The sequence below is a fragment of the Schistocerca serialis genome, chromosome 5 (assembly GCF_023864345.2).
Source record: "Schistocerca serialis cubense isolate TAMUIC-IGC-003099 chromosome 5, iqSchSeri2.2, whole genome shotgun sequence".
Classification (NCBI taxonomy): Eukaryota; Metazoa; Arthropoda; class Insecta; order Orthoptera; family Acrididae; genus Schistocerca; species Schistocerca serialis.
Window position 1 is genome coordinate 300,142,628 of NC_064642.1, and position 17,705 is coordinate 300,160,332.

At 43.0% G+C, this 17,705-nt stretch overlaps 1 protein-coding gene across 5 annotated transcripts in view; it reads right to left on the reverse strand.

The window, feature by feature from the left end:
* Positions 1-8,623, reverse strand: part of LOC126481604 (UDP-glucosyltransferase 2-like) — a 725,388-nt gene extending 716,765 nt beyond the window's left edge. For 3 of the 5 annotated variants that reach the window (XM_050105476.1, XM_050105473.1, XM_050105477.1), the window contains exon 1: positions 8,500-8,564. The gene's annotated coding sequence lies outside the window, so the exon portion shown is untranslated. Of the gene's footprint in view, positions 1-8,499 lie in introns of all 5 variants that reach the window. The other 2 variants (XM_050105474.1, XM_050105475.1) reach the window with 2 other exon arrangements.
* Between the last annotated feature and the right edge of the window lie 9,082 nt (positions 8,624-17,705).

The following is a 17,705-nucleotide window of genomic DNA, read 5'->3' on the forward strand; positions in this document are numbered from 1 at the left end:
AGGCGTTTCAAAGTATCTCTGAGTTGTAAGGGGGTGACACTGTCCTCAGGCAGTCCGACCCCGATGTTCATCGCCACTGATTTTGCGACGTTGATACGACTACCAGTGGCCATGCTGTATGTAGCTATCCAATTAAGTGCGCTGGTGGTGTCATCGCCGTTGCAGATCACAATCACCGTTTCGTCAACGTACGCTTTACATCGGAAAGGGTGGCCTCGTAACGTCATACCCGTGAGTCGTCGGCGCAGACCGCATAGGAGTGGTTGCATGCCCACTGCATAAAGTGAAGTGGACAGCGGGCAGCCTTGGCGTATCGGTCGAGAAATGGTAAGGGGCTGCGTAGATCGGCCGTTGACAATCACCTTGGATGTCGCGCCACGGAGTAGTCGCTTGACGACAGTGACAAATGGCTGTAGGTATCGCGTAAGTTGGAGGACCGCTTCCAAATAGTCGTGGTCCACGCAATCGATTGCCGCCAGGGCACCCTAAAGACGACATGCCCTCGCCAGTGAGATCAAGTCACGATATTCACTGACTGCTGTTTGAATGTTATTGTCGCCTCCTATTGACATTTGATCAGGTGAGATGACGTGTTGTAAGATCTGGGGTATCCGCGCCGCCAACAGTCGATAAATCTTAAAGTCGCAATTCATTTCACCGCACGGTTTGTGAATAGGAATAATCATCCCTTCTACAAGGGGCGCAGAGAGTGGCACGTCTGGGGGTAGTACTTCGCGACAGACGTCTATCAATCGCGTGGCCAATAAATATTGAAAAATCCGTAAAATTCCAAGGGAAGGCCATCAGGACCCGGAAACTTGTTTACAGCTCCTTTTCTAATGGCGTCGATCACTTCTCCTTCCGTAATTTCTTCCTTCAAGGCCGTTTCCATTGCTGGGGTGACGGTGCCGTAAATATTCTGAGAGATGTCCTCCAGTGCTGTCGGATCAGGGGTCTGAACTGAGCAGAACTGGGAATAATGATCGTAGAACGCTGTGGTTATGTCTTGTTGCGTTGTGAGGCGACAACCGTTCTCCGTACCGATGAAGCGTATCAGCGCTCATTGGCATCGTTTACGTTCACAAGTCCGTGGAACATAGACGGGCGTTCACTCGCTATCCTATCCTGCGTCCTCGAGCGGATGACCACCCCCTCTATGTGGCGTCGCATATTAGCGACGGTCTGAGCCTTAGAGCGCTGGACGGCCATTTTTTGTCGTTCCGGGGACGGCGCCATAGCATCGCAGTCCCGCAGTACCCTGAAGTAAAAATCACGTGTATGTCTACGGCAAGCAGCGTGGTCGCTACCGTAGGTTATCAACGTCCGCCTCAGTGCCGGGTTGGCACAGTCCAACCACCAGCGGATCGTTGTTAGATACCGCACGATGGCGATGTTCACACGAATGCCAAGTGTGCTCAATGGCTTGGCAGCAGTCCGGGTACGACAGGTGAGCGACGTTTAATTTCCATTGGTTGCGGTTTCTCCACACTTGTTGTCGCCGTAGGGTGATGGCACAGATGTAAGCTGAGTGGTCCGAGGATGTTCCAGGGAACAGTTCCTATTCTGTGTCCCAGTGGCAAGAGAGCGTGAGACATAAATTAGGTCGTTGCGACTTGAAGAGTGACTCGTGGAGTGTATGAATCCCGGTCGGTGGCCGTGAAGATGTTCCCAAGTGTCCACCATCTGCAGGTCTCGGATTAGCGTCTCGAGTTCCGGGCACGGATTATGTCGTGGGAGTTGGTCTCTGGATGCCAGTATGCGATTGTAGTCACCCCCAAACACCAGATGGTCGCGGCGGCCTTGGAAGAGCGCGGCGTCGTGTTCCGCAAAGAATCGTGAACGTTCGCGACGTTTGTCCGTCCCGGAATGTGCGTAGATATTGATAAAGGGGACACCCAGTACTGTGAATGCCACTCCTCTTGCCATAGGCAGACACAGGATATCGTCCGCCACTATCCCTTCCCGAAGAAGTACTGCGACGCTGGTGCCTGCGAGGGAAGTTGGAGAAACGCGTGCGTCATAACCGTACATGCCTGGGAAATCATCGACGTACACCTCTTGGAGAAGGGCTATATCGATGGAAGCAGAATTCAACATATCCTGAAGCAAAGCTACATCTACTCATCTACATCTACATCCATACTCCGCAAGCCACCTGACGGTGTGTGGCGGAGGGTACCCTGAGTACCTTTAACGGTTCTCCCTCCTATTCCAGTCTCGTATTGTTCGTGGAAAGAAGGATTGACGGTATGCTTCCGTGTGGGCTCTAATCTCTCTGATTTTATCCTCATGGTCTCTTCGCGAGATATACGTAGGAGGGAGCAATATACTGCTTGACTCTTCGGTGAAGGTATGTTCTCGAAACTTTAACAAAAGCCCGTATTGAGCTACTGAGCGTCTTTCCTGCAGAGTCTTCCACTGGAGTTTATCTTTCATCTCCGTAACGCTTTCGCGATTACTAAATGATCCTGTAACGAAGCGCGCTGCTCTCCGTTGGATTTTCTCTGTCTCTTCTATCAACCCTATTTGGTACTGATCCCACACTGCTGAGCAGTATTCAGGCAGTGGGCGAACAAGCGTACTGTAACCTACTTCCTTTGTTTTCGGATTGCATTTCCTTAGGATTCTTCCAATGAATCTCAGTCTGGCATCTGCTTTACCGACGATCAACTTTATATGATCATTCCATTTTAAATCACTCCTAATGCGTATTCCCAGATAATTTATGGAATTAACTGCTTCCAGTTGCTGACCTGCTATTTTGTAGCTAAATGATAAGGGATCTATCTTTCTATGTATTCGCAGCACATTACAATTGTCTACATTGAGATTCAATTGCCATTCCCTGCACCATGCGTCAATTCGCTGCAGATCCTCCTGTATTTCAGTACAATTTCCATTATTACAAACTCTCGATACTCCACAGCATCATCTGCAAAAAGCCTCAGTGAACTTCCGATGTCATCCACAAGGTCATTTGTGTATATTGTGAATAGCAACGGTCCTATGACACTCCCCTGCGGCACACCTGAAATCACTCTCACTTCGGCAGACTTTTCTCCATTGAGAATGACATGCTGCGTCCGTATAGTGTTGATGTTTATAGTAGCCACACGATACGTTTGTGATCTATCCATAGCACCGTTGTTGGTCATCAACATCCTTGTAAGGGGTGTGTGCACGCGACGTCAGGTGTCTCATCGCTGTCACTGATGGTAAATTGGAAATTTGTGGTAAGGACTATGGGGCCAAACTGCTGAGGTCATCGGTCCCTAGGCTTATGTGCTACTTAATCTAAAATAAACTAACTTACGCTAAGGACAGCACACACACACACACACACACACACACACACACACACACACACACACACATGCCCGAGGGTGGACTCGAATCCCTGACGGGAGGTGCCACGCGGACCGTGACAAGACGCCTGAGACCGCACTGCTACCCCGCGCGGCCACTGATGGCGGAAAAGAATCAACACTGGTAGGGTGAATTCCCCCGCCTGTCGTCCGACACGATGGGCAAGGAGTTTTCCTCACCGTCGTCCCCCCGGTGGCCATGAAATACCTTCGCCTGTTGGTGACTGTTGGTGACTGCTGCGGCACTCAGCACAGACTCCTTTCGCGCTACTGACTGGTAATCGGCAGCGGTAGTCTGCATGTCATCCTGCTGTTCCGTGGGGTCTGAGGGACTGAAGCGTCATCTGGGCGATCTGTTGGATGGGATGCTACTGCGGCCTCTGTAGCGCCGGTGTCGTCGTCGGATTGTACACTGTCCATGTCAGACGTTTGCTACAAGTACTCGTCCGATGGAGCACGCCGCCGACTCTTGTGTTTCCACGGGGAACGCTATTTACGGACGTGTGTTTCAGTATCCGAATGTGGGTGGATATCTTCAGCTGCTCCTGTGTCTGGAAGAAAAGCCACTGTCTGCGCAACCCGTGGGTCAATGTCCATCCTGTCATCCATGCTTTCTTGATTGTCCTGATGAGGGAGCGCCGCTGCAGTGGTTGAATCCGGTACTGCAGAATCCATCGTGGCCCCGCTATTGGGGCCGGCTAGCTGACGAATGTGGCATCGTAAAGGGTGGCCACTCGTGCAATCCGGGAATAATTGAGAGGAAAGGTCATCACCGTAGGAGTCATAGATTCACCTGTCGAGATTTGAGCAAGCCGTCGTCGGAGAAAATCCGACTTGACGTGTCCTTCTTGGCCACAACTGGAGCAAGCTGTGGCTGTTCGTCATACATAATAATCGCCTTACATCCACCGATGACAGGATATGATGGTACATGTTTTTTCAGTTCAATTTTGATCTGTACCCCGATAAGAACCGGGTACTTTGTAAAGGTGGTCCATATTTCGGCCATGTGGCTGACCACTCTACCGTAAGGCTGGAAATCCGTGGAGATTGCGTCCGGTGGTACTTTGAAAGGGAGTTCGAAGACTCGTATCGTACGGAGGCCAAGCTCCGCGTGATCGATAGAGACTGCCCCAATATGGCCAGCAGAATGTATGAATGTAACATCGTTCGAATGTGCGAATGTGTGATTCTGTTGCACACCTCGTCACTTACTAACTTGACGTATACAACACTGCTCGTGATAAACAGAGGCATATCAAGTATGTGCTGCGGATCAATTTTAACGTCGTCACGTAGAAAACGTTCCACTTCAAAAGCTCGCGGCCGTGCATGATCGGGTTGAAAACTGATCTTGACGGTGATTTGCCTGTAAGAATGTGCCATATTACGTCGGTAGTGATGGACTCTAAACTAACGGCGACGGAGTAGTAAACAACTACGGACACTCGGGACCGTGCGGACGGGACGTAAACAGGACGTCCTCGCCGCAGCGTTGCGGAAAGCAAACTGCGACCTCAGTAACGGACGCAGGTAGGTTGATGCACTAATTTTCGATTTTCGAAAATGCATTTGAGTCAGTACCATATTCAAGCTTATTATCGAAACACGATCTCGTGAAGAATCAGGCTAAATTTGTTACTAGATTGTGGATTATTTGGTAGCGATGACGCAGCATATTATCTTCGATGGAAAGTCATCGACAGATGTAGGACTTCAGGTATTCCTTTGGGAACTGTGTTTGGAACCTTGCTGTCCATGTTCTGTATTAATGATCTTGTATGTTAATAGTAACCTCAGACATTTCACGAATGATGGAGTGCTGTCTGGAAGAAAAATGCACAGTAATTCACTCAGAGCTCGACATGATTTCAAATTCGTGCAAATATTGGCAGCTTTCTTTAAATGTTCAGAAATTTAAGATTCTGCTCTTCACAAGACGAAAAGACTTGGTATCCCATGATCACACTATCAAGGAGTCACTGTTTGAATTGATCAACTCGCACAAGTGTATCACTTCATAGGGATATGTAAGGGAACGATCACATGGGCTCAGTAGTATAAGTAAAGCAGGTGGCACACTTCAGTTAACTGATAAAATGTTATCTGAAACGCTATCTGTCTACAAAGGAGAATTGTTGCAATTCACTCGTGTGACCCATTCTAAAATATTACTCTAGAGTGTGGGACCCGTACCAAATATCACTAACAAGGGATATTGAAAGAATACAAAGAAAGGCAGAACGAATGGTCACAGGTTTGTTTGACCCGTGGGTGAGTGTCACAGACAGGCTGAAGAAGCTGAACTGGCAAGCACTTGAAGCTACGCGCAAACTATACCGTGAAAGCCTTTCAAGAACCGGCTTTAATAGTTGTCTCTGGGCATATGCCACAACCACCTGCGTATCGCTCCCGTAGGGATAGCGAGGAAAAGATTAGGTTAAGTACAGCACGAGCAGAGGCATTTGTATCGCACTTCCTTGACTCTTGCGCAGAAAGGTTTGGAGTTTACAGCTGCATCCATTTTCAATAAGCTACCACAGGAATTCAAAAATGTTAGTAGCAAGCCACACGCTTTCACATCGAAACTGAAGAGTTTTCTCACGGGTCACTCCTTCTATTCTGTCAAGGAGTACACTGAAAAATTAAGTTACATGTTATATTGTTGATAGCGTTTACATAAACTTATGACTTGTCCTTTTATGGGTTCATAAACATCTTATTTTATCTGTTATTAATTTTGTGTTGTAATTTCATGAACTTGGAGATATCCAAGAGAGGACCAAATTAAGGTCCTATGGAACTAGATGTCTAAAATAAAAACAAATAAAAACATTCTTCCTGCGCTCCATACACGAATGGAACGGTGCAATGGGACGCTACCACTGTCACTCACTTGTGTGTGGTTTTCGGAATACGGATGTAGATGTAGGTGTAACATACTATACGCGCTTTCTACTTGAGCCATGTTTCTCTCGAATTAACTGCTGTCACCACAAATATAATATAATGAAAATGTAAGTACACGGACAGTTTTATAACTCAAAATGCTTCGACATGTTATAAGTCTACTACACTCAAACCCTATAACTTCCCGCCTTCCGGGGTTGCCGAGCGGTTCTAGGCGCTTCAGTCTGGAACCGCGCGACCTCTAGGGTCGCAGGTTCGAATCCTGCCTCGGGCATGGATGTGTGTGATGTCCTTAGGTTAGTTAGGTTTAAGTAGTTCTAAGTTCTAGGGGACTGATGACCGCAGATGTTAAGTCCCATAGTGCTCAGAGCCATTTTTTATAACTTCCTTTCGCAGCTATGGAGAACATCTTCAACAGAAGTACTAGACTCTTTGAGATGGACTGTTAAGTCATGCAACACGTCCAGTGATTTTGAACTCAACCTCCAGGAGCAACTCCAACGTCATTCGAGCACGATGAGGAAGTTCCACAGAGAAATTTCATGTACGTAGTTGCAACTTTCGGATATTGTGCCTGCGGTGTACAACAAAAGTATTAATCATACGTTTCACCTGTTATACGTGGCACTACTTGACGCACAATACGCGGAAGTACTTAACGGTTACAGACTACCAGCCACAATCACATTATAAGCTTTTGAGTCCGTTAACGTAAGTTCATGTGATAGTTGTAACTCATATTGTTTAGTTTCCGAAAGAAATGTTAATTAATGGAATTAACTGAAGATAACAGATTTGCTTGTTGGCAACGATAACGCGTGCAAAGTGGTTTTTCAATTGTTTCCTCTAAGTAATTCAAGGTACCCCTCGAGATGATGCGACATAAAAGAAGCTTAATGTTTTATTTTTAAGAAGAGGCGAATGTGTCGAAAAAAAAAAATGCACAATGAAACTGTGTGGGCGAAGTGAGAAGTGATTGCATGAAATTTTGACACTCATTCGGTGGTACTCGCCTGCTTCGGTTTTAATTTTTTGCGTGCTACAACATCAATTTAAAGATTTCATCATTGTCACGGTTAGTAATCATACTTTACTCTTAACCATTTCGGTCGCTTATTATGAGCTGTTCGGGAGAAAAGCGAGTCGTGGTCTGCACTTGCAGTCATTTACTCACGAAACAACATCTGTTTCACTATAAGAAAGTTGGATCAGGTTCATCACCAAGCGTTCTTCATTGCACTATAAAATAGTTCATTACTTCGTCCTATACAAATCTTCTGTCATTGGGTCACTGTCTCTCTCTCTCACACTCACCTCTTGGAAGCGACTGTGCTAGCAGCTAGATACATGCATTGCCTTCCAGGGACGTTGGACATAACTGGAATTTAAATCTTGTATCAAGATTTTATCGTGGTGTAAATAATTTTATTTGTGGAGTCTGTACTGAGGAATTTCTGATTTTTAACAAATTTAGTGCTGAAATAATCGTCGGTTCAATACCAGAACACAGTAAATATTTGTCATTACGCCACCATGTTTGCTTATGTAGCAAAATTATGGCTCTTGCAGCCCCAAACGGAATTTTTGCGGACTGCTTACTGCCTCTTACAGTTTTTGTAGACAATTTCGGCAGTACTATGTAAACAAAATCATACTCTGCGTGGCAAAGATATAAATAAAGAAACTCTTCGTTTCAATAGACGAAAACACACGCACTGGGTTTCAATTATTTTAAATTCACAGGCCTCAAAAATAATTGACTCTAAGATGAAGAAAAGAACAGGATCTACCTTTTCATTTGAAAAAAAAATCTAATTAGCTCAAAGTTTCAAACAAACGTTTTCCGTTGTAATGAATTTTATAATAGTTCACGATTGATTATGTCCATCAGTACATCTAAGTATATGACCTAGTAACGTCGTCCTTAGTTCGCCATGCAGATACCTGCGGAAGCTTCCTCAACTTCGAAGGAGCTGTTTCAGTTTTCCTATAAGCAATATTGACTACTTGACATATATCAGAGCAAACAGATTGTCCCACAGTACATTAAGCTTAGAGATGCGTGACAATAACTTAATTTATTTCATAATGCTTAAGCCGAAACTCGCTTGAAGCCACAGTTTATCGGTGAGAAACTTTCTGAGATTTGATTTATGCATAAACGGACACGCAGTCACTCGAAGAATGAGATAATCTGTGTGACTTATTCGGACTGTTTTCCTACCTTTTCAGAATGTGATGTCTTTCTGTTGCACACAGCGAATGAACTCCATCTGCAATAACGAACACTGCACAACTAACCTACACTTCGCTTTCGTAGTACATCCAGTGCTTGAGGCTTATCAGTATTGCTTAAGCATTCGCTCAGCCAGTGCCGGTTCACTGATAAACTATAACGAGCTCGAGCCAACGGCATTGTGACTTTCCCACGACAACAAAGCGAAATTTTTGTATCAGAAACTATCGCTAACAAGTCAGTCTAATGGAAGAACCACAAATTTCTGAAGACTGGGAGGCTATTGAGCATTCGTCCTGCACTTTCTACCTCGCATACCCTACTTAACACGACAGGACGCAGATACAAGCGATTTTCATAACATATCAGCTTGTAAAGACAAAAGCAAGTTTCGCTGTTTAGGAAGCACAAAGAAGAGGAAGGGGTTTCCTGGATTTAATTAGGAGCGCTCTCAGATACGCTAACGTAAAGAGAGGAAGAATAGAAAAGTCTGAAACACTCGTCGTTACCTTCTGGACAGAACATGCTCTGAACCAGACTCGGAGATTTTTCTCAGACAGGGTCCAGCGGTAACACTACTGTTGCTCGGGATAACACCGTCTGTCACTACAAAGAAATCGGCAGAGAGAATTTCATACTTAACGATGGAAAGGACAGTTACTTGTGGAAGCAGAATTTCACTCAAAAAATGGCTCATATGGTTCTGAGCACTATGGGACTTAACATCTGAGGTCATCAGTCCCCTAGAACTTAGAACTACTTAAACCTAACTAACCTAAGGATATCACACACGTCCATGCCCGAGGCAGGATTCGAACCTGCTACCGTAGCGGTCGCGCGGTTCCGGACTGAAGCGCCTAGAACCGCGTGGCCACCGCGGCCGGCAGATTTTCACGCTTCTGATGCGTATTAATCGAAGTATGTAGCGGATCTTAGACAATGTAACAAAGTAAACTTCGTTCTCGCTTTTCAATCGAATATTCGCAGTTGAAAAGCAATTTCTTTGAGAGGAAAGATTCTAATTGCCATGATCAAACTAGGGGGAATTATGAGGATAGCAGCGGCTGTTGCAGAGTCTCGTTTACTAGCTGTGATAAATAAATGGCTTACCTAGGAACTCAATAAATTATATAGTTGCTTCCATTATAAGGTTAGAATAATTTGATACCTTTGGGGATACACGGTGTTCTGTTTAGAATTATGGTTAATGATCTATAATGCTTACAACTGAAATACGATGTCATTCATCTACTGAAACGACTAACCACACGACATTATCAATACTTCATCCGATTTTCCAAGCATTACATGCTAGCTCCATGCTACAGGTTGTTCACATTTTTAATGCTGATGTACGTTACAGTTGGCCATCTATTGGTGAACGTAACAAAGTGCTTAATTTGATTACACATGCTTTAAATGTTCTAATGAATATTTGTTGTATAAAGGTTGTGAGCGAGAAAAGTATTTAAACGAGAGGCAACTGTGGTATAATGTGAAACAGACATTGGTTACATGTAAGAATGCAAAGATGTTAATAGGGTCTTTGGTCGGAGTTCTTTACCGAAAATGCGGATGAATAGTCAAGTGTTAAAACCAGCGCACAGAATAGTGCGCCAGGCGTGAAAGTGTCGGCCTGGAGTGTTTACGATGGCCGAACGTCCCTGAGGTGCTATGCTGGAAGACACTTTGTAATTCTACCGAAAATAAATCTGCCTGACCGAATCATGCCTGTACCAGGAAAATGAGCATGTTGTGAGGATCCTAAAGCCTCACACTTGGGGGAATTTACTATATTTTTTAAATTTTATTAGATTATTTTTGGTTGAGCCACCTTTTTCAGTGGCTTAAGCTTTCGACAGCTGACAAAATTGTGTAAATTGTTTCTCTTGTGTCGCGGGCGCTCTGGATGTAATATTGGAGCCGGCCCAGTTGAATGGCACCATGTATACTTCGATACAATCCGGGTAACATCACATCCATTTCGAGAATAAGTTCAGTCTAATTATTTGCGCCTCGTTTTCATTATGTTAGAAATTTCAGTATAAATGAGATTGTTGCGTATTGTGGAATACGAGTTTTTCTACATCAAAGAGGAATTTAAACTAGCATTTGAAGAAGGAACAGATCGAATTAGAAATAATACGTTTTGTGATCCGTAATAATTTTTATCAATTCAAATCCTTTGTAGTTCCTTTCATAAGACCCTATAAAGAAATGTATCTGAGTGTCCGTCTTAAGAATCGAATGTGTAAAGGAGGAATGCAGCACTGTCGTTACTATCAGCGTCACAGTGTTACATATGGGGACTTTGGTCTAAAGGCGAGGATTATGTAATAAATCTTTGAGGACGTGGTCCAATGGCTAACAGGAAGACTCGGTAACCGTGAATTAAAATTTTAAGCAACATTCACAATGTTATATGTCACAACGCTGGACAGACTGAAAAATTACGAACTGTGGGCTTTGGTTGCATTAACTAAAAATTGTTTTAATATTTCTGCGATTACGTGCATTTTCGTGAGTGAAATAACCGCATAAAAATGGCGCACGTATCTTTTAACAGTAACCTAATACTGAAATGACGATAATAACTAAGAATTTACGGTATGTAACTCCGATTGAGCTGCTATGGAGGCTGTAGATTCAAATTCTATTGTGCTGAATGCAAAGAGTATTATGATGTTATAAACGATGAAACACGTATGTTGTGTGGCGGCGATGGCGAGGCATTGCAGAGTCTCTGACCAGAGAGCCATTTATCGTGGTTAGTCTGCGCTTGACCGCGCGAGTGTTGCGAGCAGTACTCTGTCAGTAGTCGTGCAGTACAGTTGCGAGCAGTCTGTCAGTGGGCAGTCTGTGAGCAGTGCAGTATGTCGGTAGTAGCAGTCGAGTGCAGTTGTGTGTGAGGAGTCGGCAGGCGTCGACATGGCATTCTGGTCAAGATTCAGGACGAGGTATATTATTTTTTAAACAAGGTAATGAATCAGCAATGCCCTTACCTAATAATGTAAATTAATTGTAACTAATTTGTGCAATAATCGCCCCAATAATAATTTTGATTTCAAAGCAATTTTTTTACAAAGGAACCATTTAATTGAACCAACGATTTCCTTCCATTTCCCTTAAAGAAAAGTTTCAGTTAAATTTAAAAAAAAATATTATTTGCAATGTATTTCCTCCAAGCCGTGGCCAACAATAAGAGCAGAAATTTGACATGCAGTTTCAATGAGGTAAGAAATTAATTATGATTTTTTGCACAGGGCCAAAGACCGATATTTCGGTTTAATTGAATTTTCATTGTCACTGAAGTTTCATTAGCATTGAATTGTTTTTCATTATTTTCGTGACAGCTTATACTTTGAGTCAGATTGCGATTCTCATTTTTATTGTCATTAAATTTAATTGCTAGGGAGGTTTCGCTTGGCTCCCATTTCTATTAAATATTGTCCTTTTTCTTTTAAATTTCTCTGGGGAGCTTACACTTAGCACATTGTCCATTAGCATTTAAAATATTATCATTAACATTTTTGTGGGGAGGTTACAACGTTGGTAGTAATTATCTAATTCTTCAGCATTTGAAATAACTTAACAGTGAATCAGACGCAAACGTCCGCGAAACGACCAATAAATTACGCTCAAACTTCTGGAAACTGAACAACAAAACAGGCGCAAACGCTCGAAGATAAAGAAAGTGCAGTGCGAAATAAAGGAAGATATGTGAGAGTTATTCATGGATTTGGGCTGCCAGTACCGAGAATTATGATTACATTCAGGAAAATAAGCAATACAATCAAGAGAAGGAATAAAAGGTAGTGGGATTTCTGCTTCAATTGATCCTATAGCCATAAAATGTTCAATAATTCAAGGTACCATCGTTATCATGTGAAAATCTCGAAACGAAAGTAGTGCTGACGTCTGATGTTTGACAACATTCTTTTGACCTTGAAATAAGTGTTAATGAGATTGATCAATTTGTCAAACTCGTAATACCGGAACTGATAGAAGGTGAATAAAAGAGGTGGTTAACTCTGTAATGCAAGAGAACTTCAGTGCTTAATTTTAACTGTCCTATAACCACTATTGTTGGATGCACGAACTTACTATATCTGTTTCCTATTATTTACGTTTTACCCAAACATTTTTGTGCTCAGAACTATCTCATTGTACTGTTGTGTCTCGTTAAACACCCATTCAAAGTAAGTCTATTGCGATAAAAAGTCTTATTGAAATATCTGTAATTAATTGTATCTGACGGTAATCCGTAATGATTTGGCTGGTACATACCGGGTACGACGAAGTGAATGGCTCATTTTGTTGTAGTATGGTTTTATTTACTGTTTAGCTCACTTGATAAGATTAATTGTACTAAGCAGCATTGCTCCTTTTACTCTGTTTTAGTGACTGATGTGAATTATTTAATGTTAAAATAATTATCAGGATATTAAAAATTTATAGAGCACATCTGAATTCGGAACAGAGTTATTTCAGCATTCTTAGTATTTATGGCTGAAGCATTTCCGTGTTGATCGCTTCCGAAGTTGCCTGATTCCTTCAGCATTAAGAGTTTCCTTCAGCATTAAGAGCTGGACTCAGTACGTGGAGTGACTATATATTTTTTTCACTTTTTTATCTACACGGTACACTTATTTGTACAGGCAGTCAGTTCGCAGCGTGATAAATAATTTTACAACGCTGAGTTACACATTCATTGCGTCTACTGTTACTTGGGTGCTTTGCTACATTTGCTTACCAGATGGTAGGCTGCTAGTTACTAAACCACGAGTGGTTTCACAGTGCATACATGAGACGACTGTGTATGTGGTAGATAAATTAGACTCTTAAATGACCAAGGTAAAGAACCACTTCAGTTGCACTGCAGCAAATCTTATCAAGTGTACTTCAGTTGAATCGTATTCTACAGTGATCCCAAACGACCCAGTGGTCCAAGATAATTCATGAAAATGCACTAGAGTGTGGATGGAGGAAAGTGGGGTCCTACATCCGTATATTATATTCCTGGCTCACCTTGATGGTCTGTTGGTCTCAAATTGATATCTGAAATCCAGGAAAGTGCGATTATAATGAACATATCACTGTTGTATCAACAATCTTATATGTGTTGAAATCGTTTTCGTTGTTTAGGTTCAAAGATTTCACAGTAAGCTAGCATCTTTGTAAAAGGCAGCTGTCATTAATTTAACAATGGACCAAAAAAGGTAAATTTTGTCGAAATAAAAGCTATTTTAATATACGTATATTTGTTATATATGATCAGCTGTCGTACCACATCAGTTATCAAATTTATTCCAAATGGTCCACTTAAATGTTTTGATCAAATTTAATAAATAAAATTAATGGCAACTAATGGATAACATAATAACATAATAAATACTAATAGATAACATAATAAACACTCTATCATATAACTAACTTCGCAGGATGTGCTTTATGAAGTCCATCATCTAAAACATCTTTGCAACAAAGGGGGAAAAAGTTCACTATATAAATTATCACCAACGTGGAGCTAACAAAAATAAGATAAAGTATTGTGGTTTTGAGTGCAATATCCCAAGAAGAGTGGGAAAGAGAGAGAATCCCAGTTGGCTTCCTTTGGGAGGAGATATCTGTTTCCGGTATCGCCTGATGACCGAGGGAAACCTCCTGAATACATTCGTTGGGTTGGGACTACTTGACTCTATTTCTGGGAAATATCTAAATTTTGGGGTAGATGCCTCGGGTGGCAGGCAGTGTGGCAGAGGGAATTCCAATCTGGACTGTCTATACTGATTGCAGTAATAGGCTAATATTAAGTACCCTGTATATAGTAAAGTATAATTTTGCAACATGGAACATTTTTCAGACCTTCGACTGTAGCAAGCTCTGTAATACGAGCTTAATACATTTTCTTATTCCAAGTTTAAATTATTACATACAATTTTTATGCGCTGCACTCTTTATCTAAAATTAAAAAAATTGCTCTGGAAAATTAAGGTTTCTTTAAATGTGAAAACTCGTTCCAAGGTACATGTTCATGTACCGAGGAACAAATATTTTTTTTGAAATTTAAAAGCTTTGCAGGGGAGAAAATTTTTTCAGTACTTTATTTCATCGCCTGCTACGGATCAGTAATCAGCAACTGAAGTTTAGTTAAATACATTTTGAAACTGAAGCTATTGGAAACCAACAGTACCTTCCGTTTTCAACTCAGACAACATTTTTAAGACATTAACGAAATCCTGTTCATTTGCTAAAATAACATGTTCCATGCTAAAAGACCTCCTCCTGTTTCGAAGTACAAGATGGTGCACTATCTACAAAGTGTTGGTATGCGTCCATACGTTATATAAATAGTTTTAAAGTATGTAGAATTTTACTTGCTATTAAATACTGTGTAGGAAGAGTTAACAATACATTCCAATACATTCCAAATAGGTTTAATGTGCTATACAGCATTTAAATATGTAGAACTCTAAATATTTACAAATGCTGCACACGACACAACCTCATACCTAACAATAGAAACCGCATAAAACGTATAGGAAACCGCTTACGGCGGCCTCTCGTTTGCATTCCTTTACGTGGTTCTAAAATCAGTCACTAGACTGAAGTATCGAGCAATAAATTTCGTTTGTTTTTAGGTACACCGTCTTCTATGTACAACTCTCTCTCCTACCTCATGCTAGAACAAAATATGTTCAAAAGTCATGCTCTCATCTACAAGCAGTGTCAGACGTGGAATTGTGATCTGATGTTGATCCTACACACATCAGTAAACGAGCAGAATCCATAACGAGTCGAAAAGCAAACATACAATCATACACGTGAAGTGAGCTGGCACTGTGACTGAGGAACTTCTGAAAACGTGTCTAAGCCGTGCGTAAAATTATTATACCATACCTTACTGCATGGTATAATTATTTTACGCACAGTTCAGACACTTTCTCAGATGTTCCTCAGTCACGGTGCGAATGAGAGTTTAGCAGTTCCGCCTTACTCATAAAACTGATAGCTGTCGCTTGAAGGTTTTGCGTACGCTCGTGAGCTGCGTCGAGTTTTATCACAGTTTTCCTGGTATTATCGGTCACCTTGAGCCTTTTACAACCGGCTTCTCAGATACAAGCCATTTCCTTTCATTCCAGTTAAATTTCTCAATATCTTTGTGACTGCGTGAGTTAATTGTGGACACAAAAGCGCGACTGCTAAAACCAGCTGTTGGAGGTCGTCTCAGTTCTTTGGCTGTTTCAACGAAATTATTTTCCAATCAAACATGACTCTGCGATCAGTAATGGCCCCGATTCAATCAGAATGTTTTGCATTTATAATACTAGCAGAAATGACATACATTCGCAAAAAAAGAAAGAGATACAGAGAGATGAAAGAACCATGCTTTTTACAAAGCAACGTTTTTGTAGCAACTGTCTAATCTCCTTTGTTCACAAAATTTAATATAGCCTAAAACGTATAAAATACGAATAAATTTGCATAATTATCGGTCTATGATAGGACTGATTAGCATAGATTTTACAGCTGCCGTTCTAAAGGTCTAAAATAACAACTGCAACACGACGGTATTCCTCTCTTTTGAATAATGTGATATATATATATATATATATATATATATATATATATATATATATATATATATATACACACACACTCCTGGAAATGGAAAAAAGAACACATTGACACCGGTGTGTCAGACCCACCACACTTGCTCCGGACACTGCGAGAGGGCTGTACAAGCAATGATCACACGCACGGCACAGCGGACACACCAGGAACCGCGGTGTTGGCCGTCGAATGGCTCTAGCTGCGCAGCATTTGTGCACCGCCGCCGTCAGTGTCAGCCCGTTTGCCGTGGCATACGGAGCTCCATCGCAGTCTTTAACACTGGTAGCATGCCGCGACAGCGTGGACGTGAACCGTATGTGCAGTTGACGGACTTTGAGCGAGGGCGTATAGTGGGCATGCGGGAGGCCGGGTGGACGTACCGCCGAATTGCTCAACACGTGGGGCGTGAGGTCTCCACAATACATCGATGTTGTCGCCAGTGGTCGGCGGAAGGTGCACGTGCCCGTCGACCTGGGACCGGACCGCAGCGACGCACGGATGCACGCCAAGACCGTTGGATCCTACACAGTGCCGTAGGGGACCGCACCGCCACTTCCCAGCAAATTAGGGACACTGTTGCTCCTGGGGTATCGGCGAGGACCATTCGCAACCGTCTCCATGAAGCTGGGCTACGGTCCCGCACACCGTTAGGCCGTCTTCCGCTCACGCCCCAACATCGTGCAGCCCGCCTCCAGTGGTGTCGCGACAGGCTTGAATGGAGGGACGAATGGAGACGTGTCGTCTTCAGCGATGAGAGTCGCTTCTGCCTTGGTGCCAATGATGGTCGTATGCGTGTTTGGTGCCGTGCAGATGAGCGCCACAATCAGGACTGCATACGACCGAGGCACACAGGGGCAACACCCGGCATCATGGTGTGGGGAGCGATCTCCTACACTGGCCGTACACCACTGGTGATCGTCGAGGGGACACTGAATAGTGCACGGTACATCCAAACCGTCATCGAACCCATCGTTCTACCATTCCTAGACCGGCAAGGGAACTTGCTGTTCCAACAGGACAATGCACGTCCGCATGTATCCCGTGCCACCAAACGTGCTCTAGAAGGTGTAAGTCAACTACCATGGCCAGCAAGATCTCCGGATCTGTCCCCCATTGAGCATGTTTGGGACTGGATGAAGCGTCGTCTCACGCGGTCTGCACGTCCAGCACGAACGCTGGTCCAACTGAGGCGCCAGGTGGAAATGGCATGGCAAGCCGTTCCACAGGACTACATCCAGCATCTCTACGATCGTCTCCATGGGAGAATAGCAGCCTGCATTGCTGCGAAAGGTGGATATACACTGTACTAGTGCCGACATTGTGCATGCTCTGTTGCCTGTGTCTATGTGCGTGTGGTTCTGTCAGTGTGATCATGTGATGTATCTGACCCCAGGAATGTGTCAATAAAGTTTCCCCTTCCTGGGACAATGAATTCACGGTGTTCTTATTTCAGTTTCCAGGAGTGTATATATTAAATGAATTACTTGATTTAGAATTAATCCGATTAATCAAGGGTGATCACAACGAGTTCTTTTTCCATGATGTAGGAAGATATTAACAGATTTAGGATTCAGGTAAAA